Here is a 20,966-nt window from a genome sequence, read left to right on the forward strand (position 1 = left end):
TTTTGTAAATATTTATTTAATTTATTTATTCCCTTTTGTTGCCCTTGTTGTTTTATTGTTGTAGTTATTATTGTTGTCATTGTTGGATAGGACAGAGAGAAATGGAGAGAGGAGGGGAAGACAGAGAGGAGGAGAGAAAGATAGACACCTGCAGACCTGCTTCACCGCCTGTGAAGCGACTCCCCTGCAGGTGGGGAGCCGGGGTTCAAACCGGGATCCTTATGCCGGTCCTTGTGCTTTGCGCCACCTGCGCTTAACCCGCTGCGCTACAGCCCGACTCCCCTAATCCAGCTTTCTAGCCCTATTCTCAACTCTGACTATTTCTTCCCAGACAGTATTTCTAGTTCACCTACACGTAAACTACCAAGCTCAAACAAAACTTAACCAAAAGTCATAGGCCCCTAGTAACATACCTTAAATAGACATCCCAGATTCTCTTCACCCTATGATCACCATTCTTATACTCTCTAGTCCTACTTTTTGGTTCCAGATTATTAATTTTGTTGTTTTGTCTTGCTTTATATCTCACCACCTTTTAGTCCCTAAATTGTAAATTCTACTATGATTCCATCTTGACTTCCCTTGGCAGATGATCTCACTGATGTGTTCTGGAACCTCACTTCTCCAGAGCCCTACCACACAAGGGAAAGATAGAAGCAGGTTGGGAGTATGGATCAACCTGCCAAGGTCCGTGCCCAGAAGAGAAGCAATTACAGAAGTCAGAACTCTTGCCTTCTGTACCCTACAGGGAATTTTGGTCTATAACCCCAGAGGGTGAGTAATGTTAGAAGAATAGGACCAGAGGGTTCTGAACTTTAATTCCATCAAGACCCAGAGGAAGAAGAGGGAAAAAGGAGGACATTTGGAATTATCAATGGGTGGAGGCGTGACTTAGAAAAAAGAAGACAGGGCCATAGGTAAAAATGGGCAAAAAAAAAAAAAAAAAAAAAATATATATATATATATATATATAATCATAGAAATAATAGTCAACCCATATGTATGACTTTGGGATAACTACTAAAATTTCCAGTGGTAGAATGGGGACACAGTACTCTGGTGGTAGGGGCAATGTGGAATTATACCCCTCTTATCTTATAATTTTGTAAATAAATATTAAATCAATAGTAAAAGAAAAGAAAAAAACAGTGTCAATAATTTGTTTAGAAGTCCCAATATTGATCTGATGTAAGTTCAACAAAGACAGGGAGACAAAGCGGAGGGAAGAAACTCAAACAGAAGAATTATTTTTAAAAAATAATAATTTCTTTTCTTTTTTTAACCAGTGCACTGCTCATTTATTTTTTAATATTTTTACTATTAATTTATTTATTAGACACAAACAGAGAGAAACTAAGATGGGAAGGAAGAGATTGAGAGGAAAAGAGACAGAGAGACACCTGCAGCCTTGCTTCACCACTTGAGAAGCTTTCTCCCTGCAGGTGGAGACCAGGAGCTTGAACCCAGGTCCTTGTGCATTGTAATATGTGTGCTAAACCAGGTGTGCCACCTCCTGCCCCCCCCACCCATTTCTTGTTTGTGGTGGTGCCAGGATTGATCTTGTGACATAGGAATCTCAGGCATTAAAGTCTTTTAAATAGCTTTTTTGGCAAAGAGGAATATGGGTAATTCCACTGAATGGACCTCTTTAATGTCCAAGTGAATTAATGGACATGAACCCTCTCTGATACACCATTATAAATTGTGAAGAGAGAAAGGACAACAGATGTTTCTTGGGTTAACAGATGTTTCTTGTACATATCCTGAAACAGAGAGTTACAGGTTGTGTAAAAAATAATAAAACAGTAGCCTACAAGCTTTTCATAAAAAAAATTTAGTACTAGAAATTATGTGATACTGTCGAAATTCTGAGAGGTCTGTAGCCAGTCAAGCTATCAATTCTGTGAAAAGGCAGAATAGATATTTAGTGATGGAAGACTGAGGATTCCTACCTCCCATAATGCTTTCTAGGAAATAATTTGAAGCTACACTTAGGAAAATGAGACTATAAACCCAGAGAGAGAAAGCATGTCATCCAGAAAAAGTATAAATCCAATCTTTCTGAAGAGCAGATAAAGGCAGTCATGAGATGCTGACTCTGCAGCTAGAATTGAGCAGTCCTGAGAGTCTGAGAGATTTCTATGGGGGACATGGAGAATATTGATATTTATGACCCTTTATCAAATTATGTCACATAAAAATGCTAACATGTGCCAGGGTATTGGGATATGAAGTAGACTGTGCCACTGGAATGGATGAAGAGGAATACTAGGAGACAAGATGATTTTTCTTTGTCTATGTTATTTACCATGTTTGACCAGAGAGCTGAGGGATCAAAAACTTGACCAAGCAGAAGTTCGTTCATGAAATTCAATTGGTAGCTTACTTAAAAAGAAAGGCTTTCCAGTACAATTTGGACAGGAATAATTTCTTTGAAGTGACATTGACTCATCGAGAAAAAAAAAAGTGTGATATAGACATACTATTTCATTTTGCAGCAGGAAACATTTACATAGTCAAGACATATGATTATTTATTGGTTTTCACCTTGTAGAATCAACCAAGCAACAAGACATACAATATAAGTATTTTAATATTAATAATATTAAAACAAAGGCAGAACTGATGGGTCTGGAGATGTAACTACAAGAACATAAGGGCATATGGAAAGACTAGTGACTTTAACCTATTGAATTTGAGAGTCAAGAGATACCACATATAAATCAAGTGCTTTACATCAGACTTGTGCCATCTGCCCATAGCTTATGTTCTGTTAAAGAGAAAAGAATATTACAAGCAGATCTACTACTCAGATAAGTACTTCAATGAGCACTATGAGTATGGATTGGCATGTTATGTTACTCTAAGAACTTTCCAAACAAGTACACAAAACCTATATGATATCTGAAGAGGAGTGGAGGAGACAGTGTCCAGCAGAGTCTAGGATGGGTTTATTACATGATTCATAAACCAGAACCACATATCCTTTTGGAAGATGACTTCTTCCAAAAGATCAGCAAAAATGAAGTCTAGGAGACCATCAGTTAAATCTTTTTCAAACTTAATGTATATGTGTATATAAGGTAGTATTCAGTGAATACTTGGAAAAATGTACAAATTGGTCATCCATATCTGCACTTGAGCTATATTCTTCACAGTAACAGAGCTCAGTTACTTCAAAATGTTTAAGACAAACTCTCTTCTAGTCTTTTTTCTCTTAATATTTAGTGCCTGTTTGACTTTACCTGTTAGGTTTGTTAAATAAAGTTTGTATGTAAAAAAAAAAAGGAAAAAATAATATCAAGCCTATCATTCTTTGGTCATTCTTAAATGAGGAAGAAGCAATGTGTAAAGGAAAGCACAGCTAAGGTACCAAAGGCTTGAAAAGCAAAATCAATAGAAAGCAGAGTTGGAAAACTCCCTGACATAGGAAAAAATAAAAGAAAGATTTTGTATTTATGTTAACAAAATTGCTAGTCAGCACTTAAATGCTAATTGTTGTATTGTGTCCAAGTGTATGAATGTGTGTGTGTGTGTGTGTGTGTGTGTGTGTGTGTGTGTGTGTGTGTGTGTGTGTGTGTGTGTGAGTGTGTGTGCGTGTGTTCAGAGAGAGTAGAGGGAGAGTCAGAGAGGCCAAAAACTACCTGTGATAAACTAAGAAAAAATAACAACAACAACAAAAAATCACCTGAAAAATCAACAAAATACAACCAAGATTTCTCCAGGAACTCACAAAGCCACAGGTACAGACATGGGTGGTCACTGGTTAAAGGAGTGAGGAAGAAATTCTCCTACTTCATAAGCCATACTTGGTGATGCCGGGTCCAAATTGGAAGTGAAGGAGCCAAACACATGACCTGGGGTGGGAGAATACCAAGGAAATCACTCTGATTCCTCACCAAAACTCATCTCTCTGATACCACTGTTTGGCAGAATCTAGATTTAGCTAGTAGAAATAGTTGAGAGAGTTTGGGGTCCACCCCCAATTTATCACTTGGTCACTGTTCTGTGACCAAAACATTTTCCTTATCACATTTTTATCTCATTACATTTTTCTTCTCTTTATCTTATCTCTTCCTTCTCTCTTAATCATGAATAAATGATAAGTGAAAAATCTACATATAGTTTAAAAGTCCTCAAGGATTGTAGAAAAGATAAATCACAACCAAAATTACCTGAAGCATAACAAGGGAGTACTGGCTTCCAGCTTCCAATTCTTAACAAATTGAGGTAAAGCCAAACAAACAAACAAACAAAAAGCTGTTACAATTTACAACTGGATACTATTAAGTAACTCACTTAGACAAAAGTCAATCCAGACAAATGTGAACAGTGGATTGAAAACAGAGACCCATCAAGACTCAAGAAAGTTTAGTCAACATACTAGAGCACAAGCTTGATCTTCCAGTTGTCTAGTTTTCCCCTTGATTTGAAGACATTCCATCTATCTTCTGAGAGCAGTGGTGCCATCATTAGAATAACTCTATGTACTCTTGAGACACCACAGGTGACTGACTTCAGTGGTTCCAGAACCAAAGACCAGAGGCTTCTTCACACAATATCTGGACAGCAGCCTCCAGGACACAAATTTCAAAAGTCACCAAATACAATGGTCAAACCAAAAATAAACATACAAGAAACGAACCAGGACAGAAAGAAGCCAAGAAAAAAAATCCAACAAGTCAGGAGCAAATAAGAATGAGGAAAACATCCAAACACTATGTGATGCATTAATCACAGTAGCGAGGAAAGTTTTTGAGAGAAATGAGGAAACAACAAACGAGACTCTGAAATAAAACACAGCCTATTTTGAGGTGATTAGAAAACTGAAAACTAGGGTGGAGTCAAGATGGCAGTTTGAAGGCAGCAATTAGATTCTCCACGAAAAAAACATTGATTCAAATATCTGGCAATTACAAGTGGGATTAGGATTTCCAGGCCAGTAGGAGATAATCTATAGAAGAGGAGACACAGGACAATGGTGAAATATTATAACTCATCTATAAACCAGCAAAGGGGAGCTGAAAGGACAAAGGAAAGAAAACTTGAGTCTTCCACCCCCCCCCCCAAATCCATCCCTCAGGCCAGAGGTGGCCTGTTTGGAGAAATAGGGCAGCTAGAGACAAAGATGCCCTATTTGGAGTTACACTCATCAAGCAATATTCCAAAGCTGAACTTTTCATCAAAACTCAATGGGGAGCCATTTAAAGATACCTCACTGGATTTAAGCTATGGACAGTACCAAGCCACAATTTGGGTGGGGTGGAGTCTTTGTTCCCTTAGCTTGATTTGACTTACAGCCTGTCTGTTAGTTTCTTTGTTGTTGGCTATGGTTTCTTTGTGATGTTGGCTGAGGAAAGAGATTGTTTTGGTTTGTCTTTGCTTCTTTTCCTTTTCTTTTCCTCTCATCCTTCTCTCTGGTTTGATCAAGCTTTGATTTTGCTTTTGTTGTTGTTTGTTTTGTGGTTGTTGTATTGGATGGTGATTTGGTTCCCTTTTGGGGAGGCATTTGGTTTGGTTTTGCTGTTTTGTTTTTTATTTCTTTTTTATATCTATTTTATTTATTTATTCCCTTTTGTTGCCCTTGTTGTTTTATTGTTTTGGTTATTATTGTTGTTGTCATTGTTGGATAGGACAGAAAGAAATGGAGAGAGGGAGGGGAAGACAGAGAGGAGAGAGAAAGATAGACACCTGCAGACTTGCTTCACCGCCTGTGAAGCGACTCCCCTGCAGGTGGGGAGCCAGGGTTCGAACCGGGATCCTTATGCCGGTCCTTGTGCTTTGTGCCACCTGCATTTAGCCCGCTGCACTACAGCCCGACTCCCTTTTTTTTTTTATTTCTATCTTGTTTGATCAATCTTTGCTACTGTAGTTGTTGTATTTGCTGAGGTTGGTAATTTCAGTTGTGACAGGAATTTAATTTCATGTGACTCTGCCTTCTATTTTTTCTTTTTCTTCTTCTTCATCATCACCTCCTTCTTCTTTTCCTTCTCTCTGGCTTGATCAAACTTTTGCTTTTGATTTTGTTGTAGTTGCTGTATTGGCTGGTGGTGCCAATATATATAAAAAAGGCTTATAATCAAATTATGTAAAGAGTTCACTAAACTTATCAACAAATATGAATAGACATATGCCCTAGGTCATCACAATGGGGTTTATAGTTGATGGTATTTATATACCTTTCTCCTTCTTCTTCTAGCGTTTGCCCTTCTTCCATAGCCAGTCAACAGCATCAGGTTGAGCCTGATGTAAAGTTTCGAGACCTCCTTTGAATCTGGAGAGGTGGCAGTCGTTGACTATGTGGGTCATAGTCTGTCTGGAGCCGCAGGGGCAGTTCGGGTCGTCTCTGGCTCCCCAGCGATGGAACATAGTGGCGCACCGGCCATGGCCTGTTCCATAGCGATTGAGGAGGGCCCAATCATAACGTGCTAGGTCAAAGCCGGGTTGACGCTTGCAGGGGTCTGTGATGAGGTGTTTGTTCTTTACCTCAGCTGACTGCCAACTCTGTTTCCAAGAGACTGGAACAGAGAAGTTCAGTGTAGGCGTAGGGGACCAGATTGGGTGACGAGACATCAAGCGTTGGACAGGGTGGGCGAAGATATCCGCGTATATTGGCAGGTCCGGTCGAGCGTAGACGTGGGAAATGAACTTAGATGATGCCGCACCCCGACGAATATCTGGCGGGGCGATGTTGCTAAGAACTGGCAGCCATGGAACCGGGGTGGAACGGATGGTTCCAGAAATTATCCTCATGGAGGAATATAATTTGGAATCGACCAAGTGGACATGGGGGCTACGGAACCATACTGGGGCACAGTATTCTGCAGTGGAATAGCATAATGCCAGAGATGATGATCGCAGTGTGGAAGCGCTTGCGCCCCATGAGGAGCTGGCCAGTCTTGCAATGATGTTATTCCTCGCGCCCACCTTTGCTGCAGTTTTTATGAGATGTTTGTGAAATGACAGAGTGCGATCGAGAGTAACGCCAAGATAGACTGGCTGGGCTTCATGCCGGATTCTCGTATCGCCAAGCTGCACATTAAGCTCACGCGAGGCCGAGGCATGGTGTAGATGGAAAACAGATGATACCGTTTTTTGCAGTGCTAGGGATTAGTCGCCATTTTTTACAGTAATCAGATATCAGAGACATGTCTTTCGTGAGTGTTTCCTTGAGGATGTCGAACTTGGATGCCTGAGTTGCACAGCAGATGTCATCGGCGTAGATGAACTTCCTTGAAGAAGTTTCTGGGAGGTCATTGATGTAAATATTAAATAGCGTAGGAGCCAGAACGGAGCCCTGGGGGAGGCCACTTGAGACAAGTCTCCATCTGCTAGACTTGTCACCCAGATGTACCCGGAATCTTCTGTTTTGGAGAAGAAACGATATAGTGTTGGCCACCCATGGAGGCAGGCATCTTGAGATCTTGACTAGGAGACCACGGTGCCAGACTGTGTCATAGGCTGCTGTGAGATCAACAAAGACAGCACCCGTCTTTAAATTCTTCTGGAATCCATTTTCAATGTAAGTTGAGAGGGCCAGGGCTTGTTCGCAGGTAGATCTTCCTGGGCAGAAACCAGCCTGGGCGGGTGATAGGAATTTCTCTGTAAGATGAGAAATACGTGATAGAAGCAGCCTCTCAAGGAGTTTGTAACACATGGAGAGGAGAGAAATTGGTCTATAGCTGGCGGCCAGTGTTGGGTCTTTCTTTGGTTTCAAAACTGCTATTATCTTCGAACGACGCCAAATTTTGGGCATAGATTCGGATTCCAAGATGTGGGACAGGAATGAAGCGAGCCACTTCTTTGCCGTGGGGCCCAGGTTAAGAATGAGTTCTGGGGTGATGTTATCATAGCCAGCAGCTGTTCCCGGTTTAACCCTCTTCAAAGCGTCTTCCAGTTCAGACAGTGTAAAGGGAGAGAGTTTTGCAGATGGACAAGATAACTGGAAGTGGGATGACCACTGATGAGAAATTTCTCTTTTCCAGACTGGGTCGATCTTAACATGTCCAACTTGAGTTAGGTGACTGGCCACTGAGTTTGGAGATACGGGAGGATGGGAGATGGGAGGGGGTTGGCTACCGGCACCCAGTCTGTGAAGAAGCTTCCAGGCCTTCCTACTTGAGTGGGTGAAGTTCAGACTTTCCGTGAGTTGTTGCCAGCGGGCTTGGCATGCTGCATCCAGGGAGTTAATGAGATGGTCAGCCACATCTGGGTCGCCCAATTCATCATACTGCTTTAGTAGTTGCTCGCATTCAGCATCAAGACAAGGCATATAGTTAGCACGTCTCCCACGAGGAATGGCTTGGGAAGCTGCTTTGAAGATGGCTTGGCGGAAGCGCCTGTAGGAATCTTCAGAGGCGATAGAGTTAATTGGAATTGCAGGAATAGATTTGTTGGTAAGATCACTGAACAGACGCCAGTTTGCTTTCCGAAAGTTCCATCTTAGTTTCTTCAAGCACAGAATCAGTGGGAGCTGGAGACCAATGTGGATGATAGCTGAGCGGTGATGACTGTGCGGGAAGATCTTGAGAACTTGTCTCGTAGCGGGAAAGGCTTGGCCATTGACTGTGCTAATCCAGCACAGGTCGGGTGACGAGTCTTTATTCCATCTAGCACTGTGAAAAGAGCCTGGTTGTTTGGGATCGTATAATAGGGAGAGGTCATTCACTGAAGCCCAGTCGGCTAAGATAGAGCCATCAGCACGAGTGGAGGAATATCCCCAGTCTTGGTGATGACTATTAAAGTCTCCAACGTAAACGGCTGGGTGATTCGGGCTAGGCAGGACCTCGTTATCCCATGAGGCACTGGGAGGTTTATATACGTTGACGAGCTGAATAGTTCCAACAGTAATGGAGTCGTAGAAGGTCGAAGAGGCCATATGGTAAACGTCCGCAAGACACGATTTGGCGTAGATGGCTCGGCCATGTTTATGCTGGAGATTACAGCATATTAAATCGAATCCACTGATGGTGAATCGAGCAGCTTCATCGACTGCTATATGTGTTTCTTGTAGGCAGATAACATCTGCCTGATGCTGTATCGCCAATTGACCAATAAGAACGCGTTTGGCAAAGGACAGCCCCTCAACATTAAGTTGGAGGACTCGAAGAGCAGGACCAACAACTTGAAAGCTGGCAGGAGCTGCTTGTTGCTGGCTTTGAAAGTGACTGGGATCCATGTGGATTCAGTCAACTAGGAAGGATCATCAGTTTCCCCAATGAATGGGTACTCACGAGATGCACCACGGGAAGGTCGATCCAATGCATCCCATCCTTTCTCATATTTTGGAGCTACTCTCTTCCCTGATCCAGCTTTCTATTCCTATTCCCAACTCTGACATCATTTTCCCAGACAATATTTTCTGTCTACCTGCATGCTAGCTATTGGGAAATGGCAAAAATTAGTAAAGTCATGGGTCCCTTGGAATATACCTAAAATATACTTCCTAACTTCTTCCAACATTAAGACCCCAAACCTTGTCTTCTATATTATTACCTTTAGGTTCCTGATTATTAAACAATTTTTTCTGCTTTATTTCTTAATGTTTTTCAGCCACCAAGTTGCAGATGCTACCATCATACCAACCTGACTTCCCTAGGCTAGATGACCTCACCAATGTGTCCTGGAACGCCACCTCTCCAGAGTCCTGCCCCACTAGGGAAAGATAGGAGATGGCTGGGAGTATGGACTGACCTGTCAGTGCCTATGTCCAGTGGAGAAGCAATTACAGAAACTAAGCCTCCTGTACTCCATAAAGAATTTTGGTCCATACTACCAGAGGGATAAAGAATAAGGAGGCTTCCAATGGAGAAGGTGGGATACAGAGCTCTGTGGTGGGGATTGTATGGAATTGTACCCTTCTTATCCCACAATCTTGTTATAATTACTAAATCACTCATAAAAATAAATAAATAAGCAAAAATAAAACCCATAAACAAACAAACAAAAATAAAGCTAAGATTTAGCTGAACAAATTAACACAGTAACTACACAGGTTAAAATAAAATAGTTGGGCAGAGTTAAGATGGTGACTTGGAGATAATAACTGGTGTGAACTCCCAAAAGAAGCAGCTTTCAACCTGGGGTTGTCAGGAGAGGGTAGGATTTCTGGCCCATTGGTGGAAAGGGAAACCAAGGAGTGGTCAGGGTGACACCAAAAAAGAAACCACTCATGGGCTGGCAAACAGAGGCCATAAGGACAAAGATTAGGAAAAACTTTGACTTGACTATTTCTGAACTCACCCTTCCCCTTTACCTCAAAGCCAGCCCCCATGGGCTGGCCAGCTTCTCCTAGCATGCTTCCTGTGGAGCTATTTTCTTTTTTCTTTTCCCTTTTGTTACCTTGTTGTTTTTTTATCGTTGTAGTAGTTATTATTGTTGTTAATTATGTCATTGTTGTTGGATAGGACAGAGAAAAATTGAGAGAGGAGGGGAAGAAGGCGAGGGGGAGAGAAAGATAGACACCTGCAGACCTGCTTCATCTCCTGTGAAGTGATTACCCTGCAGGTGGGGAGCTGGGTGCTCCCACTGTGATCCTTACACCACTCCTTGCATTCGGTGCCATGTGTGCTTAACCAACTGCACTACCGCCCAACCCCATGAGCTATTTTCTTTACCAAGATTCCAGGCTCAGCAGGGGTATAATTCCAAGACATTTTTTTTTTTGATGGGGGCAGGAGCTCTATTTGAGTGAAAAAATACCTAATCAATCAGGTATTTTTCAACCTTCAACCCTACTTGGAAAGACTAGCTGGAGGTTTTTTTTTTTTTTTTTTTGATACTCCTTGTAATTGGTTGTCTTTGTCTATTAAAAGAAATAGAAAATGATACCAAGAAATGGGAAGACATTCTATGCTCATGGATTAAAAGAATTAATATCATCAAAATGAATATTCTCCCAAGAGCCATATACAAATTGAATCTGATACTCATCAAAGTTCCATCAAGCTTCTTTAAGAGAATAGAATATAAACTGCAATTATTTATCTGGAACCAGAAAACACCTTGAATCACCAAAACTATTTTGAGGAAAAGAAACAGAAATAGAGGCATCAAACTCTCAGATATGAAACTATATTATACGGCCATCATCATGAAAACAGTTGGGTACTATAACAAAAATAGGTACACAGACCAGTGAAACAAATTTGAAAGCCCAGAACTAAACCCCCATACCTGTGGACATCTAATCTTTGATAAGGGTGCCCAAAGTATTAAATGGAAGAAGGAGGCTCTCTTCAATAAATGGTTCTGGGGAAACTGGGTTGAAACATCCAGAAGAATGAAACTGAACCACTTCATCTCAACAGAAACAAAAGTCAACTCCAATGGATCAAGGACATTGAGGTTAGACCAGAAACTATCAAATACTTAGAGGAAAACACTCCTGGAACACTTTCTCACCTAAACCTCAAGGACATCTTAGATGATACAATCCCAATTGCAAGGAAGACTAAAACAGAAACAAATCAATGGGACTACATCAAATTGAAAAGCTTCTCACAGCCAAAGAAATTATCACACAAACAAAAAGAACCCTCACAGCATGGGAGAAAATTTTCACATGCCATACCTAAGACAAGAGTCTAATAACCAAAATATACAAAGAGCTCAGCAAACTTAACAACAAAAAAGCAAATGACCCCATCCAAAAATGGGCAGAGGATATGAACAGAACATTAACTACAGAAGAGATCCAAAGGCTAACAAACACATGAAAAATTGCTCCAGGTCACTGATTGTCAGAGAAATGCAAATAAAGACAACATTGAGATACTATCTCACCCCTGTGAGAATGGCATACATCAAAAAGGACAGCAGCAACAAATGCTAGAAAGGTTGTGGGGACAGAGGAACCCTTCTGCACTGCTGGTGGGAATGTAAATTGGTCCAACCTCTGTGGAGAGCAGTCTGGAGAACTCTCAAAAGCTAGACATGGACCTTCCATATGACCCAGTAATTCCTCTCCTAGGGATATGCTCCAAGGACTCCACAACATCCAACCAAATAGATATGTGTACACCTATGTTCATAGCAGCACAATTCATAATATCTAAAACCTGGAAATAATCCAGGTGCCCAACAGAAGATAAACATCTGAGAAAGCTGTGCTATATATATACACAATGGACTACTACACAGCTATTAAGAACAATGGACCCACCTTCTCTGACCCATCTTGGATGGAGTTAGAAGTAATTATGTTAAATAAGCTAAGTCAGAAAGATAAAGACAAGTGTGGGATGATCCCACTTATAAACAGAAGTTACGAAAGAAGAATAGAAAGGGAAACTCAAAGCAGGATCTGACCGAGTTTGGAGTAGGGCACCAAAGTAAAAATCCCTAGGAGGAGGGTGAGGGTGGATGTTCATCATCACTCGGGGTGGGGGGGGAGGCTTTTCGGGATGGGTGGGAGGATGGGATGGGACACAATCTTAGTGGTGGGAATGTTGTTTATGTACACTTCTATTAACTTGTAGTCATATAAATCACTATTTAATTAATATGAGAGGGGAAAATTGATTGAATGTCTCAAACTTTTTAATACACAGACCATAGGCTGCGTCTCTGAAATGCTGACTCTCAAAATCTTAGACCAGGAAGAAGAGAAGCAACCAGTGGCATTACTCTATAAGACACAGCTATATATAAATGATGCCAATGGAATAAATTTTGGTGGTATTGTGTATCTACAGCAAATCCTAACAATGGGATTTTCAAAGTTAACCCAATTGCCAAATAATTTGATTATAGCAATAACTATCTATTGCCTTCTTAAACCCTAAGAGAGCAGGAACCTCCCACTTCCTCTATAGAGCCTATATTTATTTCCCCCAGTCCCGGAATACTTTAACAATAACTCTTTAGTCACTACCGGGCCACCCCATCAGCTGGGGCCCTACTCGGGGAGTCCTGAGACTCACAAACAGACTTGATGGGCCTAGACCTTGAATAAATCCCTCTCTCCATTGTTACCAGTCAGCTCTATCAGGAATAAGACAACAGACCCCCCTTTTTATAAAAAAAATTCTTTATTGGGGAATTAATGTTTTATATTTGACATTAAATACAATAGTTTGTACATGCATAATATTTCCCAGTTTTGCATATAACAATAAAACCCCCACTAGGTCCTCTGTTATCCTTCTTGGATCTATATTCTCCCCATCCACCCACCCCAGTGTCTTTTACTTTGGTGCAATACACCAATTCCACTTCAGGTTCTACTTGTGTTTTCTCTTCTGATCTTGTGTTTCAACTTCTGCCCGAGAGTGAGATCATTCCATATTCATCCTTCTGTTTCTGATTTATTTCACTTAACATGAATTTTTCAAGGTCCATCCAAGATCGGCTGAAAACAGTGAAGTCACCATTTTTTATAGCTGAGTAGTACTCCATTGTGTACATATAACACAACAGATCCTTTTGTGGGCCCCACATAGGTCCTTGCCCTCAACATGGATCAACAATGGCCGAGAATTTTGCATGTTCTGAAGGGATTCAAGACAACATAATCTATATTCTACCTGAGGAAGATGGGTCACAAAATTGGGGCAGCTTGGAATGTTCCTATACACAACCACAGAATGTGAGCTCAGATCTACAAGGATGCAGAGGTCACATAGTCTCCTAAACTGAACATAGTCCCCAGATCAGATCAAATCCATGAGGTTTATAGTCAACAATATTTATACACCTTTCCCATATTTGGGAGCTCCTCTCTTTCCTGAACCAGTTTCTAGTATTTTTCCAGCCATGACATTATCTCCCCAGACAATAATATACATCCACTTGCATATCAGAAAACAAAACAAAACAACAACAACAACAACAGCAAAACTAGTATAGTCATGGGCCTCTTGGAATATAACTAAAATAGGCCTACTATCTATAAAACTGTGACCCCCAAATCTTCATCTGCACTATTCCAGCCTTTAGTTTCATGATTAGTCAACAATTTGTTTGGCTTTATATCTTAATTCTTTTTTCAGCAACCAGGTTCCAGATGCTAACATGATGCCAACCAGACTTCCCTGGACAGATATCCCCACTAATATGTCCTGGAGCCCTGCTTCCCTAGTGTCCTGCCCCACTAGGGAAGAGAGAGGCATGCTGGGAGTATGCATTGACCTGTCAATTCCCATATTCATCAGGGAAGCAATTACAGAAGCCAGACCTTCCACCACTGCACCCGATAATGTCCCTCGGTCCATACTCCCAGAGGGATAAATAATAGAAAAACTATCAGAGGAGGGGATGGGATATGGAGTTCTCCTGGTGGGAATTGTGTGGTGGTGTTCTCATTCTATTCTATGGGTTTTGTTAGTGTTTCCTTTTTATATATAAAAATTAAAAAAATATTTGGATTAGAGATAACAGGTGAGGGGAGCTAGAGCAGAGCAGAATAACTGATGCAAAAAACAGAACTTACAACATCAAGCATGAATTAAGGAAAACTAAGAAAGAAGCGAAGTACAATACTGATTAAGAGACAGTAAAAATGACAATGGAGACACATGGGTTGACTTCAAAAGAAATAATATCTGCATTATTGGCTTGCCAGAGGAAGAAAGACAGGAAGAGGAAAAAGCACAATATAGTAGATAATAGAAGAATTCCCCACTTTCAACAACAGGAAGGATATAAAGATCCAAGAAACCCAGATCTCTAGCAAAATAAACCCAGACATACAGTCACCAACACACATCCTAGTTAGAGTGGACAAGAGTAAGGATATAAGGGGGAAAAAAACTACTGAGGTCTTCAAGAGAAAAACAGTCACACACTGAGGAAAATCCAAAGATTATCAACAGATCTCTCCACACATTTTCTAAAAACTTGAAGAGAATGGTGAAATCTGTATAGAATGCTCAATGAGAAAGGCTTTCAGCTGAGAATACTATATCCTGATAGACTGTCATTCAGATTAGACAGAGGGATAAAAACTTTCTCAGATATCAACTGCTGAAGGAATAAACTATCACCAAACTTGCTCTATAATAGGTTCTAAAAGGTTGATAAACAATAATGATATCACTAAAAACATGCCATATGTCAAAACAGTCAAAAAAGTTTAGAATATTGGTGCTGGAATATCTTAAATAGATAATGTCAATAAATATCAATGGCCTAATTTATCTATTAAAAGGCACAGAGTAGAAAGATAGATCAGAAAATACAAACCAACAATATGTTGTCTGCAGGAATTAAACCTAATTCAACAAACCAATCATGGACTCAGAGTCAAAGAATGAAAAACAGAAGATCAACAAAGCTAAATGTTGATTCTTTGAAAGAATATAGAACTGAAAAACCCTTGGACAGACTTTTTTTATTTATTCATTTTTTTATTTAAGAAAGAATTAATTAACAAAACCATAGGGTAGGAGGGGTACAACTCCACACAATTCCCAACACCCAATCTCCATATCTCACCCCCTCCCCTGATAGCTTTCCCATTCTCTATCCTTCTGGGAACATGGACCCAGGGTCATTGTGGGTTGCAGAAGGCAGAAGATATGGCTTCTATAATTGCTTCCCCGCTAAACATGAGCATTGACTGGTTGGTCCATACTCCCAGTCTGCTTCTCTCTTTCCCTAGTACGGTGTGTCTCTGGGGAAGCTGAGCTCCAGGACACATTGGTGGGGTCTTCAATCCAGGGAAGCCTGGCCGGCATCCTGATGGCATCTGGAACCTGATGACTGAAAAGAGAGTTAACATACAAAGCCAAACAAATTGTTGAGCAATCATGGACCCAAAGCTTGGAATAGTGGAGAGGAAGTGTTAGGGAGGTACACACTGCAAATTCTAATGTACTTCTGCTTTCAGGTATATATTCTGCAGTAGTTTATGGATACGTGTGAACATATGCTCTCTCTAACAGAAACTGGTCTATATCTAGGTTTTGGGATTTTGTTAGAAAGTGAACCACCTGAGATGAAATTAGAGTATACTATGAAAGGAAAGGTCTCACCCGAGCAATGAAGCTGAAGGGTTGTCACTCCACACATGAAGTCTCTGGACACAGTCTGAAGTGAAGCATGTTGAGGTGGCAATCGTTGCATTGGTTAGGTTGTGATCGGTGGATGCAATATTATTTGATATGGATTGGGAGAGGCATACGGGAAAGTGGGCCCTATCCAAGGGTTCCAGGACTGGGGGAAGTAGGGGCTCTATAGTGGAGATGTGAGGTTCCTGCTGTCTTAGGGTTCAAAAAGACAATCGATAGTTAATGTTATCATCACATTATTTGGTAATTGGGTTAACTTTGAAAAGTCCTTTTGTTAGGGTTTGTTGTACAGTACCTAGTATCTTGTATATAGCTGTGCTATTGGATGCTATTGATCTACTTGGTCTAGGCTTTTGAGAGAGTCCGCATATCAAATACGTAGCCTATATATTAAAAATATTCAGTTTGTCTTTTGAGAAACTTTGAGACATACAATTGATTTTCCCCCTCTCATATTAATTAACTAGTGATTTATATTTCTACATTTTGCTAGGAGTGTACATAAACACCATTCCCACCACCAAAGGACTGTGACCCAACCCTCCCACCCACTCCCACCCCCCACTGTCCCAGGAAGCTGCATGTCTACCCCTCACCACAGGGTTTTTACTTTGGTGCCCTACTTACAATTTGGTCAGGTCCTGCTTTTAGTTTCCCTTTCAGATCTTCTTTCTCAACTTCTGTTGCTGAGTGGGACCATCCCATACTCACCTTTATCTTTCTGACTTAGCTCACTTAACATAATTCCTTCTAGCTCTGTCCAAGATGGGTCAGAGAAGGTGGGTTCATTGTTCTTGATGGCTGCATAGTATTCCATTGTGCATATATATACCACAGCTTTCTCAGCCACTCACCTGTTGTTGGGCACCTGGGTTGCTTCCAGGTTTTAGCTATTATGAATTGAGCTGCTATGAACAAGGAGTACACACCTCTTTTTGGTTGGGTGTTATGGAGTCCTTGGGGCATAAGCCCAGGAGAGGAATGACTGGATCATATGGAAGGTCCATGTCTAGCCTTCTGAGAGTTTCCAGACTGCTCTCCACAGAGGCTGTACCAATTTACATAACCACCAGCAATGTAAAAGGGTTCCACTGTCCCCACAACCTCTCCAACATTTGTTGCTGCTGTCCTTTTTGATGTATGCCATTCTTACAGGAGTGAGGTGGTATCTTAGTGTTGTCTTAATTTGCATTTCTCTGACAATCAGTGACCTAGAGCAGTTTTTCATATGTTTGTTAGCCTTTTGGATCTCCTCTGTAGTGAATGTTTTGTTCATATCCTCTGCCTATTTTTGGTTGGGGTCATTTCTTTTTTGGTGCTAAGTTTGCTGAGCTCTTTATATATTTTGGTGATTAGTTTCTTGTCTGATGTATGGCATGTGAAGATCTTCTCCCATCCTGTGAGGGATTTCTTTGTTTGTTTAATAGTTTCTTCGGATGTGCAGAAGCTTTTCAATTTGATGTAGTCCCATTGGTTTGTTTCTGCTTTAGTCTTCCTTGCAATTGGGTTTGATTTATCAAAGATGTCCTTGAGGTGTATGTGGGAAAGTGTTTTACCAATGTTTTCCTCTAAGTATTTGATTGTTTCTGGTCTGACATCTAGATCTTTGATCCATTTGGAGTTGATTTTTGTTTCTGGTGAGATAAAGTGGTTCAATTTCATTCTTCTGCATGTTTCAACCCAGTTTTCCCAGCACCATTTATTGAAGAGAGCCTCCTTTTTCCATTTAATCCTTTTGGCCCCTTTATCAAAGATTAGATGTCCATAGGTGTGGGGATTTATTTCTGGGCTTTCAATTCTGTTCCACTAGTCTGTGTGCCTACTTTTGTTCCAGTACCATGCTGTTTTGATGATGATGGCTTTATAATATAGTTTAAGGTCTGGGAGTGTGATGCCTCCATGTCTGTTTCTTTTCATCAAGATGGTTTTGGCAATTCTAGGTGTTTTCAGGTTCCAGATAAATGATTGTAGTGTTTGTTCTATCCTCTTAAAGAAGCTTGGTGGAACTTTGATGGGTATTACATTAAATTTGAATATGGCTCTGGGGAGAATATTCATTTTGATGATATTTATTCTTCCAATCCATGAGCATGTGGATCTCTTTCCATTTCTTGGTATCAGTTTCTATTTCCTTGAGTAGCGAGTCATAGTTTTCAGTATACAATTCTTTCACTTCTTTGGTCAACTTTATTCCTAGGTATTTGATTGATTTTGCTGAAACAGTAAATGGGAGTGATTTCTGGATGTCTTCTTCTTCAGATTTAGTGTTTGCATAAAGAAATGCCACTGATTTTTGTACATTGATTTTGTAGCCTGATACCTTGCCATATTGCCTAATAACTTGCAGTAATTTTCTGCTGGATTCTTTAGGTTTTTCTATGTATACTATCATATCATCTGCAAATAGTGAGAGCTTGACTTCTTCCCTTCCAATATGTATCCCTTTGATTTCTTTCTCTTACCTGATTGCTATGGCAAGAACTTCCAATACTATGTTGAAGAGTGACAGTGGACAGCCCTGTCTAGTCCCCAATCTGAGGGGGAATGCTTTCAGCTTCTGTCCATTGAGTATGATGTTGGCTGTAGGTTTTCTATATATAGACTCCACTATCTTGAGGAATTTCCCATCTATTCCTATTTTTGTAGAGTTTTGAGCATGAATGGGTGTTGGATTTTGTCAAAGGCTTTCTCTGCATCTATTAAGATAATCATGTGGTTTTTGTCTTAGCTTTTGTTGATGTGGTGGGACAGACTCTTTAAAGAGAGAGAGAGAGAGAGCTCACAATAAATAGGATTGTAAGTGAAAGAGGAGATATCACAGCTGACACCACAGAAATCCAAAGTATCATGCAAGACTTCCACAGAAAATCATATGCCACAAAACTAGAGAACATGGAAGAAATGGAAAGTCTCCTAGAAACAAATGACCTTTCAAAACTGAACCATGAGGAACTAGAAAACATGAAGAGGCCAAACACAGCTAAATAATTTGAAATAGTTATCATGAATCTCCTAACAAGTGGTCTGGAGGTGGCACAGTGGATAAAGCATTACACTCTCAAGCATAAGGTCCTAAGTTCAATCACCACCAGCACATGTACCAGAGTGATATCTAGTTCTTTCTCTCTTTTTCCTTTTACCTTTCACATTAACAAATAAATAAATCTAAAAAAAAAAAAAAAAAACAGCAGGGGCAGACCCAAGATGATTACTTGGAGGCAGCTTCTGGCATGAGTTCCCACAACAATTGGTGGATAAGGTAGGATATTGGGCTGTCAGCAGGACAGTGAATAAGGGGTCCTAAGTGTGACACCAAGGAGGTGATTATAGCTCAACTTGGGTTAGAAAACAGAGACAAAAAAAGGAAATCTTTTGATTACTTCCGAAGCACACCCCGCCCCCTCATACCCCATAAACAGACCCCAGAGGCTAGAAATGAAGACAACTATGAAGGAAAAGGCTATCAGAATTAGGAAAACAATAGATGAGACCATCAAGGAAAATACTAACTACATCGAGGTAATCAGAAAACTAAAATCTGAAATAGCTGAACTAAAAGGTCAATTAGCAGAACAAGTTAATACTATAACTGAACTGAAGAAAGAAATTGAGGGAAGGTAAAGCAGACTAACAGAAGCAAAAAAATAGAATTAGCCAGACAGTGGATGAGCTAGAGAAGACTAATAAATATGTAAATGAGCTCAAAAAGAGATTGAGAGACACTGAAAACAACAGAGACATTTGGGATGATCTCAAAAGAAGTAACATTTGTATCATTGGCCTGCCAGAGGATGAAAGAGAGGAAGGGGAAGAAACATTCTAGAGGAAATAATAGAAGAAAACTTCCCAGACCTGAACAACAGAAAGGACATTAAGATTCAAGAGGCCCAGAGCGTCCCAAACAGAATCAACCCAGACCTGAAGACATGAAGACAAATCATAGTTACAATGAAAAGAAGTAAGGATAAAGAAAGGATGCTAAAGGCTGCAAAAGAAAAACAAAAAGTCACATATAGGGGAAAACCCATAAGATTATCAGCAGACTTCTCCACTCAAACTCTAAAAGCCAGAAGAAAATGTCAAGATATCTATCAAACCCTGAATGAAAAAAGGATTTCAACCAAAGATAATAGATCCTGCTAGACTTTCATTCAAACTAGATGGAGGGATCAAAACCTTCTCAGACAGACAACAATAAAGGAGGCAACCATCTTTCAGCCTGTCCTGAAAGAGGTTCTAAAAGACCTCTTATAAACAAGAACATCATTATAATACTTGCCATATATCAGAGCAAATAAAAAAATTGTTGAATAATGGCACTACAATACCCTAAATCTATAATATCAATAAATGCCAATCAACTCACCGATCAAAACTCACCCATCAAACTCACCCATCAAAAGGCACAGAGTGGGAGCATGAATCAGAAGACATAACCCAACCATATGCTACTAGCAAGAATCCCATCTGACCCAACAAAACCAAAACAGACTTAAAGAGAAATGATGGAAAAACTATCATACAGGCTAATGGACCACAAAAAAAAGGCAGGAGCAGCCATTCTCATCTTTAACACAATAGACTTTAAATTAAGTAAAGTACTAAAAGATAGGCAAGGACATTACATAATGACTAGAGGATCAATCAACCAAAAAGACTTAACAATTATTAACATCTATGCACCCAATGAAGGACCATGTAAATACATCAAACCTACTAAAAGAACTACAAAAATACATCAATAGTAATACAATAATAGTGGCAGACTTTAAAACTCCACTCTCACACTTAGATCAATCAAGCAGAAAATCAACAATGAAACAGGAGAATTAATCAAAGAGATGGACAGACTAGACCTCCTGGACATTTTCAGAGTTCTTCACCCCCCCCCCCAAAATAACTGGAATACACATTCTTTTCAAATCCATGTAACACATACTCAACAATAGACCACAT

At 40.3% G+C, this 20,966-nt stretch overlaps 1 long non-coding RNA gene and 1 pseudogene across 2 annotated transcripts in view; both read left to right on the forward strand.

Annotated features, from left to right (window-relative positions):
* Positions 1 to 9,926, forward strand: part of LOC132540874 (uncharacterized) — a 32,510-nt gene extending 22,584 nt beyond the window's left edge. Inside the window, exon 5 of one of the 2 annotated variants that reach the window (XR_009552010.1) lies at positions 9,553 to 9,926. This is a non-coding gene — a long non-coding RNA (uncharacterized LOC132540874). Of the gene's footprint in view, positions 1 to 589; positions 1,069 to 9,552 lie in introns of those variants that run through there. The other variant, XR_009552009.1, reaches the window with a different exon arrangement.
* On the forward strand, positions 1,622 to 3,026 carry LOC132540800 (cyclin-dependent kinases regulatory subunit 2-like; annotated as a pseudogene).
* Positions 9,927 to 20,966: the final 11,040 nt, after the last annotated feature.

Source organism: Erinaceus europaeus, chromosome 10 (genome assembly GCF_950295315.1).
Source record: "Erinaceus europaeus chromosome 10, mEriEur2.1, whole genome shotgun sequence".
NCBI classification, from domain to species: Eukaryota; Metazoa; Chordata; class Mammalia; order Eulipotyphla; family Erinaceidae; genus Erinaceus; species Erinaceus europaeus.